Here is a 13,290-nt window from a genome sequence, read left to right as displayed (position 1 = left end):
AATTCATATCCATTTTAAATCGTTTAAACGTCACTAAAATTATCAATTTATGACTTTGTTTTATCATTGACATGTCAAAAAGGAAAGTAAATAAGTAAACAAACAAATAAATAAAAAGTGACTAAAATAGAGTGAAAATGATTCACAAACAATACTAAGTGAATTCATAATATATTTCAATTATTAATTAATTATTATCATTTGTGAATCATTTTCACTCTATTTTAGTCACTTTTTATTTATTTGTTTGTTTACTTATTTACTTTTCTTTTTGACAATGTCAATGATAAAACAAAGTCATAAATTGATAATCCCAGTGACGTTTAGACGATTTCAAATGGATATGAATTGAAGAGGAATATATGTAGGAATGGAACAATGTGCCAAGAACCAGTGTCTAAAAATTTGATATTTTAAGATATTCCATTTCAACTGATCTATTAATGATAAATATCACAGAGTTAAATTCATAGAAAGAATTATGATTATAACAAATTATTTTTACCTGTTAAAATGATTAACAAAATGATTTTTTCGTAATTTATTTGGTATTGTTGGCTTGTATCTTCCCTGTGTTGTTTAGGATCGCGATTGATCAGTATCTTATTGCCAGATGTGTATCCTACGAGAACTGCCATGATATTGCCTTAAGTCACAAGTTTTACAAGCAAAGATGGTGATGTGAGCCGCAAATATTTGTCACTAAACTGTTATAACGACAATCTTGGAGTTACTATAGGTACTAAATTAGTGAAACAAGTGAAAACTAAATAGCACAATAAAGTTGTGGAATTTTATTACAACTTGTTGTGATCCTTGAACTGATTATATAACATTTATCTTCAAGAAAATAGTTATATTAATATGAAACGATTTTCTGCCTTCTAGTTTTACAGACAAACACAGTTATTGTCGAATTTCTTAGTTAATCATAGCAAAATAAGTTATCTTAATAGCTATAATATCCTCAACAATTTTTCCTTGAGGTATATCTTCTTAAGAAATGTTCAAGGTGTTTCGAAATCATGCTTTATATTTATCGACAAACATCAAAGGGATAAATCACCAGTGCTAAGGTTAATCAAGGAAGCAAAAGATATCTGGATATTTATATTGCGTCGTTTTCATATACTTTACTCATTAAAAACGCAACACCTAATAATGTATAAAAAAATGCAAAAGATCATATATATATATATATATATATCACTCAATTTGGCATCATCCTTTTTACCCTCCACACTAGATTAGTAAATGCATCAGCCGACACATATAATGACCATAAATCCTACAGGAATTACTTTAGTCAATCAAATATATTGAAATAACTAACAATTTCATCATGTATTCTGATAAAAAAATGAGATGCAGGTACATCCAGCTGACGAGTCCCAAAAAGGATGCAACGCGCGTCCTGGATTCCACTGCTAGCCACTACCCATCTTTGCTTATAATGCTTGTGAATTAAGGCTATATCGAAGCAATACGCCCAGTATGCACATATGCCAATAAGAGACTGACCAATTGCAGTCCTAAGCATCAATGGGAAGATTCAAACAAACAATACTAAGTAAATTCAAAAAATGTCATAGTTTCAAATTACAAGTAACATGATATTTAATTAAAATCTTGTTACATTTAAATAAACTCTTCGTTTGATCAATGTTTCAAATCATAAAGTTAAACAAAAAAATTGAACCGGTTTAATTAAAATTTAATTTTGATGATTTTCTCACAATTCACTTGTCATTTTTGTTTGTTTGTATAACTTATCTCATTATGAAATTTAATTAATTAACTTAAACCATATAAGATGTAAAGAAAACAAATATTAACTTTCATTTGTAAATTAGTTACATATATATTACTGAAATTCATTTTATTTAAAAGTATATCAATAACTGAACGACTGTTGATGAAAAAATTAAACGAAGTTTTTCCTTACGTTACATCATGTGTTTGAGATCTCTTCCGTTTATAATTGATAGATAGGTTCAGATTGCTGTTATCATGAAATATGTTTAACATGTGTATACCTGTATAAAAGTGCAGTGTTATCTACTGTTTTTAGTTGTTAGGGTACATAGCCGAGAAAATTTTTAAACCATTATGATACTATTTAAATATTATACAGTTTGATATTGAATGCTTATTAAAAGGCTGATCGTTTCCCTCAAAATATTTAAATACGAATCACAGAAATGACAATAAGCAGTTATTCATGAACTATGCATTACTTTTAGGCTACAATGATTATTAAGTATGCATCTGGAAGACATTTATTACTTGTCGCCATCACGGATACCAATTAATTTCAACCTCATTAATAGTGGACTTATCATTAATCTATTTATTGCCCTAAAGTGAAAGAATCATCAGAAATACAATCTCAAATAGAAACGTTTTTGTGAGACATTCTTCAGTTTTACAGCCTAATTTTATTGAGTCAGATTACTAAAACATTCAACGACTCCCATAAAATCCCATGTTTCTTAAGTTAATTACTTAGAGGAAGTTAAGATATGTAAACTGTAACTGGTTACTTCCACAAGCTTAACCCATGTCTCAATAAATCATTGCATCTGAACCATGAAGCATTATTATCTCAAAACTATGGTGAGTACACCGAAAAATATGGAAAATTGACATCTAAATATCACACATCAACATCGCAAATCGATACGAATGATATTCGGTTAACAGAAAAGCATGAAATGCTATTTATGAATCGCGCCACACAAAAAAGGTAGAGGAAAAGTCTGTCCAACTACACAAAAGCCTAGAAAATCAATCATCGTAAAATGAACTTTCAAACTGCTCTGCCCAACACTCTAAGGGAAAACGGATACTAGGGAGTAGCTAGTAAATAAACAATAAATCAAGAAAATAAGATAGAAGGGAGCTCAAACAGTGGAAAATTCTTGTCTCTGGGTCTGTTATTTAGAGTTGACACACCCAGCAAAATGCTAATACTGAGATCACAAAACAATTTAGAACAATCAATTATTGTTACGATCAACACTTCTATCCTAGTCTGTTTAGTTCAGACAGATCATGTAGTCAGTCTAAACTAATCTCTTACAGTAATATGTCCCCTTAGTAATTATACACCAAAATATTTGAGATTTAGAGACCTTTGAACGAAAGAATTAAAAATTAATCGATTTAATAGTGGAGCTATAAATGTTAAAAAAACTACAAATAGCCTAATCTTTCATATTAGTCAACCTCAGGATCAAAATATCAATAGTCATCTCAGTTATAATATGATCTATTTTGATATTCTTATATCTTTTAATTAGCCATAATTATCTTATTTCTACATTATTGTTATTCACATATCCTTTTTTTATTATTACTGATCATGTAAACACATGTAGAATCTAATTAGTATGTATCACAATTATTTATAATTTATATCATTTTATATGTTAATTTGTATATTAATCTTCAAGAAGATGTTTGATCTGATTTGTAACTACGTTATTATTCTCCTTATTATATGTTATTATTAATCTTATGATCCCAGTTAACTTGATAGACCTATCCATGTTAATAGTATATTCTTGTCATCAAAAGACAAACACTCTCATTTCATTTTACTAATAGTCCTATATTCATGTAACTTATTTTCGTAAAGTATATCTACCTTAAATGTGAACATATTTTCGGATCATTAATTTAGATTTATATCTATAAAACTTAAGGGGATACATATATTGAGATGAACTCTCTTCGTTTATTTATCTTTATTTGACTAAAACAAGGATTTTTGGACAACATTTATCATTTAAACTGTAATCTCTCCTTGGCATATACTAATATCTTATATTTATAAAAACTAATTATAAGAAATAAGTTGCTTGTATTCACTCTAATGAATATGTATATTCAGCCAATTTTGGGCTATGCTCAAAATTGATCCATCTCATTTTTAATTGCAGTCCTTACGCTTGAGACATTTTACAAATTCTATTGTATGGCCTATATTTTGCTTACCAGTACTCGTTCACTTTCTTAAAAAATGCTCTTAATTATGCGATAGAATGTTTTAATTCGTATGATATTCTCAATACTATAATCATACTAACGTTATTGTTATATATTCCTTCATTTTGCAATATATTCACTTGATCTTGTTCTGTTAGTTATAACTAACAACCAAAGAGTACTTTTTGATGGAGTTGGTTCTCTGAGCTGTCTAGCTTAATCAAGAAGCTCTCATTGTCATTCTGGAAAACATTATCAACAAAAACTTCGGATAGAATTTTCTCCCCATCTTTTTCTTATATGACTTTTGAAAATTGATGATTGCAATTTTTGTAAGTATTCAAACAGCAGTCCATATGAAATCTAATATTTTCAACGTATAACACTGACATATTCAATGAAGACTTAATTAACTGTCTAGTATATTTCAAATTTCATAAATTTATGACAGCAAGGTGAAAAGTCGATTTATGGGAATTCAATAATTCCCTCAAATACATCTTGCTGCTTTTAATAACCTATTGGGACATACAAGTGGTTTGATTATCTTATCAATTGTTTATTCTGTTTAACTGAACACAAAACACGTATCCTTCTATGAATGTTTTCTTTTCATATATCAAAGCTGTTCTTTTTTACTTTTTAACCAAGTTTAAATCCAATTTGAGTATGTAGGACTATTGAACTTGAAACAGTTTATTTACCAAAATAAATTTTGAACAAAGTGTATGTTAAGAATGACTAGTTTTTGCCTTGTTTAATAAGAATTTTCTTAATTTTGTTTCCCACTCAATAAATCTATGTTAATGACAAAGAAAACTGTACTAGTTGTTACATTGTATAATATCTTGAACAATAAATATATTCACCAATATTTATTGATTCGTTCTTTAATGTAACGAATAGTTTATACTGATGGTGAACTGGACGCCTTTTTTGAATTTCGGATTTAAAAAACGAAAAATATTACTATTTTATAAACTAGATGAGTCGATCAATTAATTTCACAGTATGTACTAATGAATAATCTGTTCTCTGACTGTCTCCAATACCAGATTTGGCTCGAATAATTGAGATACGGTGGCGTAGGTTACTTATATTCACACAAGTAGTGTATGGTGATGGTCAGACATAGAATGTATTTCAACAGAAAATCGATAAGGAAAAAACAGAAACGGAACGCAATCGGTAATAAAAAGCATAAACAATGAAATCAGAGAAGATGGACTGATATTTACAGAAGGAACGGTCAAGATTGAGACAATTGATTGTTATTTTTCAATTTAACTGTTTACTGTATGGTTATTAGATTTTAGTGAGATAGTCTGTAATTGTGTGCTCAAATATATTTGATTGGCAGCACTCGTATTCTTGTTCACTACAATACTACTTTGAGTTATGATTATTCATGAAGTTAAACTAAAAACTCAAAATTCTCAAATGAACGGATATCATACTCCCTTTATTAATTATAACTAAGCATAATTATATATAATTAAACGAAATAGATACTTAATTTTGAAACTTATACAATAGTTTAACAACTGATGTCACTTCGGACTGATATAGCCATCGCAGTAAATAATAAAAGTTTGCACACTTCCAAGACTGTTTGGAGAAGTTGAGACCAATTATAGTCAACCATATATGATATTTAAATACGAAGTGACCGATGAAATTGTATAAAACTTTTACTCTCTTGTACATGGATTAAATTAAAAAATATAAATTATTGAGTCACGATTTGCTGGACCTTAGATTCCTAGGTTTGATTCATTTTCATGACTTTGTGTGCACATATCCGAAGAGTTACACAACGAAACCAAGTAGCTTTTCAGTAATTTTTACTACTCTTTGATTCTTTGATTAATTTCTGTCTGTGATGGAGGTTACTTCAAAGTTTAAAGAATTCTTTACAAAAATCATGAAAGTTTATTAAATACTACACTCCATATTTTCCTTTTTGTATATTGATTACGCAGATTACATTCACTCTCTTAATATTTCACACTTATGACAAATTCCAATTAACACTTCTTCAACAGAAAGTATTTATCATTCTATCAAACATTTTAATAAGCCTTTAAAACTGATTAACTTTAAGTATTTTATTATGCACCAATTTCAGCTTTTCATTCAGCAAAACAGAAAGGATTTAAAAATTTGAATAAAAGGGAAGGAAAATTCACTACACCGTAGTATTATTATTATCACTATTCAATAAGTAACTTACCATTTTGATAGCTTAGAAAATATCACTAGACAAAAGCTTTTTATCATTCTAAGCAAGTGAAATAATAGAGAATCACAAACATCCTAAACGAAGTTGAATAACTCTCAAGTTGGGTTACCATTTTCAGATACGTATTTTACTCTAAATGCATACATCAAGATACTATATATGATGTAATTTAACTTATTCTAATCAAAAGGAAGAAATTGAGCATAAAATCTAATTACTTACATGTGGTTTATTAAAACTTGGGGTAATCTCCGTATTATTTTTGTAGGTTTCACATTATTTCATTGTATATTATCAAGATCGTATTTGAGTAGTTTCTATTGGTAGATACGCATTCTGAGATCATATCTCGATAACAGTTAAACACGTTAGTGAATATATGGACTGAGTAGCTTGGCTAATAACGTGTCAGCGTTAAAAGTAACAAGAACTTGGTTTGATTCTCAGTGTGAATATCCATACTTTGATGCAAGCATATTAAACTTACGAGTCTTAATTAAAACAAAGCTCATATCAAGAACTCCATTATTATCTACAACTGAAAGGAATATGCTATTAAATAGCCATTAGTTTATGCAGCTTCAAATATCCTTTGATTTAACTTCTTTATCTAGATTTTTATCTAACTCTGATTTCAAATCCTACTATTTTTGATTGAGACCATGAATCGATCAATGTTGGACCACCATTGAAAACCTGAGAGCACTAGACGGCCGCCTCGTCCTAATGTGGAACTTCTCAGCAGTGTGCATCTTCGATCTCGCACTCGAACGCTTAACCTCTAGACAACTGTGGTGGCATCCAACGGTATTAGTGTCTAACTTCAACTAATCCACGAAATCGCGCGAAAATGTTCATCTGTCTGAGGTAGAAATCTGTCTCTATCTGGCACAGATTAGCTCCACTGGTCAGGGCCTATCATTAGAACTCCGAGAATCATTTCATGAAGCTAGTTACTAGGAGGCACATGGTACTGTTCGTTCAGTATTCTCACATACTAAACATTTACTTACTACTTACTATGTCTTCAGTAGTAGTCAATAACTAATTAAAGATCAAACTAGTAATCATATGAATATAAATAGATAAAAGGATAATTTTTGTCACGAGTTGAAGTTTTTTTATTCACAGTTAGAAAAAGCAAAACAGGACAGTTTGAAAATGTTCATACTAAAGTGAAACAGATGTTCAATATTTTCCCATTTTTATTAATTATCCAGTTGACAAATGTCTTTAAACCTTAAAATAATGTTCGCAAACAATCTGAATAGCTCTCTTGATTTCAAAGTTTGAGATATTTCCGTATGAAATACCAACTCACCAATCTTGACATCCATAAAATCAATGTCAAGTTTTATTTGAGTTTCAAAATAACAAAATATTATCACTGGCAATAGAACAAGTTACTTATTACTTTGCTTTGAGTATAGACTGTGACTAGTAACAAATCTATATTACGGTTTATACCAATATGTAATGATGTGATATTCGAGTAAACATTACCTTAGGTAGTTTAGAACGATATAATCAATTTAGAACGTTGATTCTGAAGATTCTCATTTTGAAAATTAAATTGGTAAATTTAGGCAAACAATATTTTTGTAACTAACTTCCTTTCATAAGTTACTTATGTAAGTGTCTATAGATACGACTAAACCTAACTATAGAGTGTTTTTTTAATACCCACCTTACAAAATCTTATTTATTACAAACTAAAAATGTGAACAGTCGGATTCAAATTGAATTAAACTGTATTCTATTGTGGTGTGGGTTACTAATATCCACATAAGTAGTATATGGTGACGTTCAGGCATAGAATGCATTTTGACAGAAGATCGATAAGGAAAGAACAGGAACGAAGCGCAATCGGTATGAAAGCGCATGAACAATGAAATCAGAGAAGACGGACTGATATTTGTAGAAGGAACGGTCAAGATTGAGACAATTGATTGTTATTTTGCAAATTAACTGTTAACTGTATGGTTATCAGAATTTAGTAAGATAGTCTGTAATTTGTGCTTAAGTACATTCGATTGTCCCCACCCGTGTTCTGTTCACTACACCATGATAAAAGCTGTGTATCCAATTTTAAATTCAACAGTAAATTTTAATTGAAGTATCAATAGATTATTTCATAAATAAAATTATCTATCAATAATTCTTATATGTTAGCAACTAATTGTAATGAATTGGTTAACTTTAAATGAATCAAATTACTTGATTATTGATATTTCCTTAAAGTAATTACAATGAAGTAAGTGAAATCTAATAATCGACTTCATCATACGTTTGCTCATAAAAAACCAACATATTGTTTAACTTGACTGAATTAAAGTGAAAAACGCTTGAATTGAAGTTCATTACAAATCGTTTAATCATTACGTCTTATATAGTTTAATATTAATTCATAATCAAATCTTATAATAGTAAGTATATAAATTCAAATTGATATTACATGCTATATCATTCCGAACTGATATCATTTGTTAAACTATTGTATAAATTTCAGAATTAAGTATCTATTTCGTTCCATTATATATATTGATGTTTAGTTATAATTAGTAAAGGGAGAGAAGTGTGGTATGATTTCAGTTGATTTGAGAATTTTGAATTTTGTAATTTAACTTCATGAATAATCATAACTCAAAGTAATATTGTAGTGAACAATAACACCACAAATTACAAACTATCTCACTAAAATCTGATAACCATACAGTAAACAGTTAAATTGAAAAATAACAATCAATTGTCTCAATCTTGACCGTTCCTTCTGTAAATATCAGTCCATCTTCTCTGATTTCATTGTTTATGCTTTTTATTACCGACTGCGTTCCGTTTCTGTTCTTTCCTTATCGACCTTCTTTTGAAATACATTCTATGCCTGACCATCACCATACACTACTTGTGTGAATATAAGTAACACACACCACAGAATAACTAATAAATAGTACCTCTTAACGATAATTAAATACATTCCAAATTTAACATTAATAAAAATAATCCCATAGAGAATATAATTTTCTAGAATATAACGAAACTAATTTTCTCAAATAATAACTGATGTACATCTTTATACAGATGTGAAGTAATAGTAAATTAATACTAATCAAAGTTATTATTGGAAAATCAAGTGGAGCTTGTAGCAGAACTTCGTTAAACAATTATTTTATTCCTTCCATTTTTGTATTTTTGTATTTTACTTATTGTCTCCATTCGTCTCTTGATTCTTACATAACTACTATATTACTAACCATTCATCAAAATATTTTGTTAGTTCATTCTTCTCTTTTTATATATTATAGCAACTGCTTGATTTTCGAATAATAGCTTTGATTAGTATTAATCCTCTTTTTTCTAAATAATGAATTGACTTTATTCAAACTATAACCATAGTATATATGTATATATATATATATACATATAAGTATAATTAATTCCTTGAATGAATAAAACAAAAACTTGTATCAATAACTTATTGAATAAATAATTTTAGATCAGAAAGGGTTTTGTGGAGATTTCAGTATTTTCATACCTTAAATCATGAGTTAATTGAGGCTAGACTACCATGGAAAACCTGGAAGCTAGAGTGATAGGTCCTTTGTTCGAATCTCGTGGATGCGTACTACTGAGGAGTCATATAATAGGACGAAACGGCCGTCCAGTTTTCCAAGGTGGCTTAGCTTCAATTGATTCATGATTTCAACTATAAATAATTTTAGTTTTTAAAAAAAATTTCTTGTTTTTCAGATAAATGTTAATTTCATGTAAAAAAAAATATAAAAAAAGAAACAAAAAAGGAGAAAGAAAATAATATATATCTATATGCTTTTTGTTTATCAATAAATGTATTTTATGTTTTGTTTAAATTTACTTATTTCAATCAAATGGATATTTTATTTTTTTTAAAAAAAAAGGAAAATAATAAACGATAAAAACATGATAAAATAGAGAAAAAAAAGAAATTAATCGAATTTAAATAAAATTAAGATGTCATTATTATTTTATTTTTTTATTTTTATAAAAGCTAAATCATGTTTTATATAACGTTGATATTATTCTAGATTGTACATTAATATACAAATGAAATATTTAATATATCATAATCTATACATAAATCTTAATGAATAGATAATATAGAAGTAGATATTCTATGTACTACTGCTATGTGTTTATTAGTCTTAAAATGTTCAAATAGAACTTTTATCGAATGTTCTATTTCTATGTACGTTTGGATTTAGTTAGAAAGTTTTCGTGTTGAAGGTATGAATTATATTACCTGTAGTATCGGTTCATATGTTAAGCCCATATACCTTATTTTAATATCTGGACAAACCAATTTACCTATCTATCTTGAGTCACGTTTTGACCTTGTTAATTATTCACTTATTAATCCTAACTATTTTTTTATATGAGCGTATGTGTGTACACTTCTTATCCTATTTATCATATGTCTGTCATTTATTTTTATCTGACTACAAATATTGATTAACGCTTGGTTAAAGTGAGTTGGCTTATCCACTGCGTGTCACTTTTGCATTGCTCGCTGATATTTGCTCATGTGCTTATGACATTCTGGCCTGAGTCATTTGATAAGAAATCTGTAGTTGTCGCTTCTCTTTGCCTTCTGATTTTATGCACCGTTAAGATTTCTATTATAATGGTTATCGAGGCCAAAGATTAGCGAAGCACGGTACTACATACCATTTAAATAAAACATGGGTACAATATTTGAACTGTATTGTATCATATATCTTAATGATAAATTTTGTCAGTGAATGAAATAAAAGTGTGAAACTATTTCTAGATATTCATTTGTATTGACTGTGTGAATCTTCTCACTGATATTAAGCAATGCAATTGATTAGCCATTTTTTATATGAGCATCCTACATGGATTGCCTTGATATTGCTTAAATGAGACTGATCAAATGAAGTACTGGTTTTGAGTCCAATAGTAAGCATCAACTCCGTAATGCAGGTACTACTAGCTGACAAGTTCTAAATAGGATGATAAGCGCATCCTGAATCCCACTGCTAACTACCATCCATCTCCGCTTATAATATTTCTATATATGTATGTCGATTTTATCTAGTCGTTAAGATTGTGTTTATTGTAGGAGTTTCAATAAAAGAGATGCATCCTGTTAATGGTTTGTATAGCTTTATTGAATCAAATACTTAAAAAACCCTTAACAACTACAAATTAAAGGGAGTTTGACATTAGATGGATATTAGATAGAAGTGTAATAAAACCAGAATCAAATAGAAAGTTACAATGCATTAAGATCATGAGAATGATTACAAATGAATACTTGATAAAATTGAAGTTTAACCTTAAGGCAAATATCATTACTTTCCCATCAATTTGATTTACTTCTGCTCATTATTGATTATTTTCATGTGGAAATCTTACACTACCTATTTCAAACAGATTGAAAGTAAAGATGATATTTGAATTAAAAGTGAGAGAACACAAAATAAGTAACGTGAGTCAAAGAAGAATAAAAATGTCAAAAAATATTCACTAAATGAATGGATAATTCCTAGTCATATATGATCTGCAAATCTTATAGAGTTGACTTAAACTGGTAAGTTAAACAAATGAACTATATATTGTATAAGTTAATAATATGTACTATCATCTTGTTTTTAGTGAAAGTACCAAAATACTATCACAGACAGAATTGTACTTATATATTCATCAGGTACCGTAATAAATTACATAGCTTTAGATGCTTGAATTTTATCAAGGAATACAAAATACAGGATTTTAGCAATATGTCATTTGAATTTACCATATACTCTTCATGTTACTGTGACAGTTTAACTAATAAGGACTCATTAACGAAGTTAACCATCTAATGCATAAAGCACTGAATATCATAAACATAATGTTTGCATGGGAATGTACACACAAAAGATCTCTCATATATAATTAGAGATATATCAATAAAATTACAAATTAGTTTGCGATAATAAAAAAACGAACAAACGAAAACTGAAAGTTCGTGGGAGAATAACTGATTTATAAATCTTGTCTGTCTTGTCCTGGTTACAAGAATTTATAAATCACAAAGGTATCCATAAATGTATATGTGTACATTTTCCATCTTTCCTAATATCAATGATAATATTGATGACGATGATAATAAGTCAATGTTGTCTATGAAAGATTATACTTTTATTTCTTCCTTCTTCTTCTTCTTCTTCTTCTTCTTCCTTTCTCTTCTTTCCTTGACAATATTTATTGTTTTAGAGGAAGAATTAAAGCACTTCTTGTGTGTTTCCTATTCTATACATTGACTGATCTACTATCGGTAAGATGACTTTGCTTGTTCATTTTAGACAAGTAATATTAAAGTGGTATTCTAGTTATTGTCAGATCATTAATCATGGTATGATGAAACTTGTCATATAGATAACGGAATTCGTCTGGCTTCCTAAAAGTCTCTTTCATCCCAACCCCTACCCCTCTCTCTCTTCATACATATATATGTATGGTAAAGTGTGTGTCTATGTATATACTTCGTAAATGAAGGCAGAAATACAGAGAAGAAAAGAAACAACGTAAAAAAAGAATTAGAAAAAAGGAACTTGATAAATTAAATATTTATGAATAGTCTTAAAATATAGATGGATATAGTTTACCCAAGCAACCTATCAACATATTTTTTTCTTATTTGATTGTGTTTGAACGAGTTTTACTCAACGTTGAAGAATACAATAAAAGACAGCAGTCTAAATGAAAACAAAAGAAAAAGGGGAAAAAGGACAACCAACAAATGTCATTGGGTCCCATCATAATTGACTCAATGATTATATATATATATATATATCAACCATTAAAATTCATATTTCAACGTAACAATTTATTGACATTATTTATGCATTTGATTATCATACACGAAATTCATTATATGATTGTTCAACTTTCCGACATCATTGTGACTTTGAAAAAGGAAACAAAAAAAGTGGATATTTCAATTTTGGCTACTTTGACAATTTATGGTTGAATGATTCGTTTTATATATAATTCTATATTATTCAACAAAACAAAAA

This window comes from Schistosoma mansoni, chromosome 1, assembly GCF_000237925.1.
Source record: "Schistosoma mansoni strain Puerto Rico chromosome 1, complete genome".
Lineage (NCBI taxonomy): Eukaryota > Metazoa > Platyhelminthes > Trematoda > Strigeidida > Schistosomatidae > Schistosoma > Schistosoma mansoni.
The sequence above is the reverse complement of the archived record's forward strand: the minus strand, read 5'-3'. Positions refer to the sequence as shown.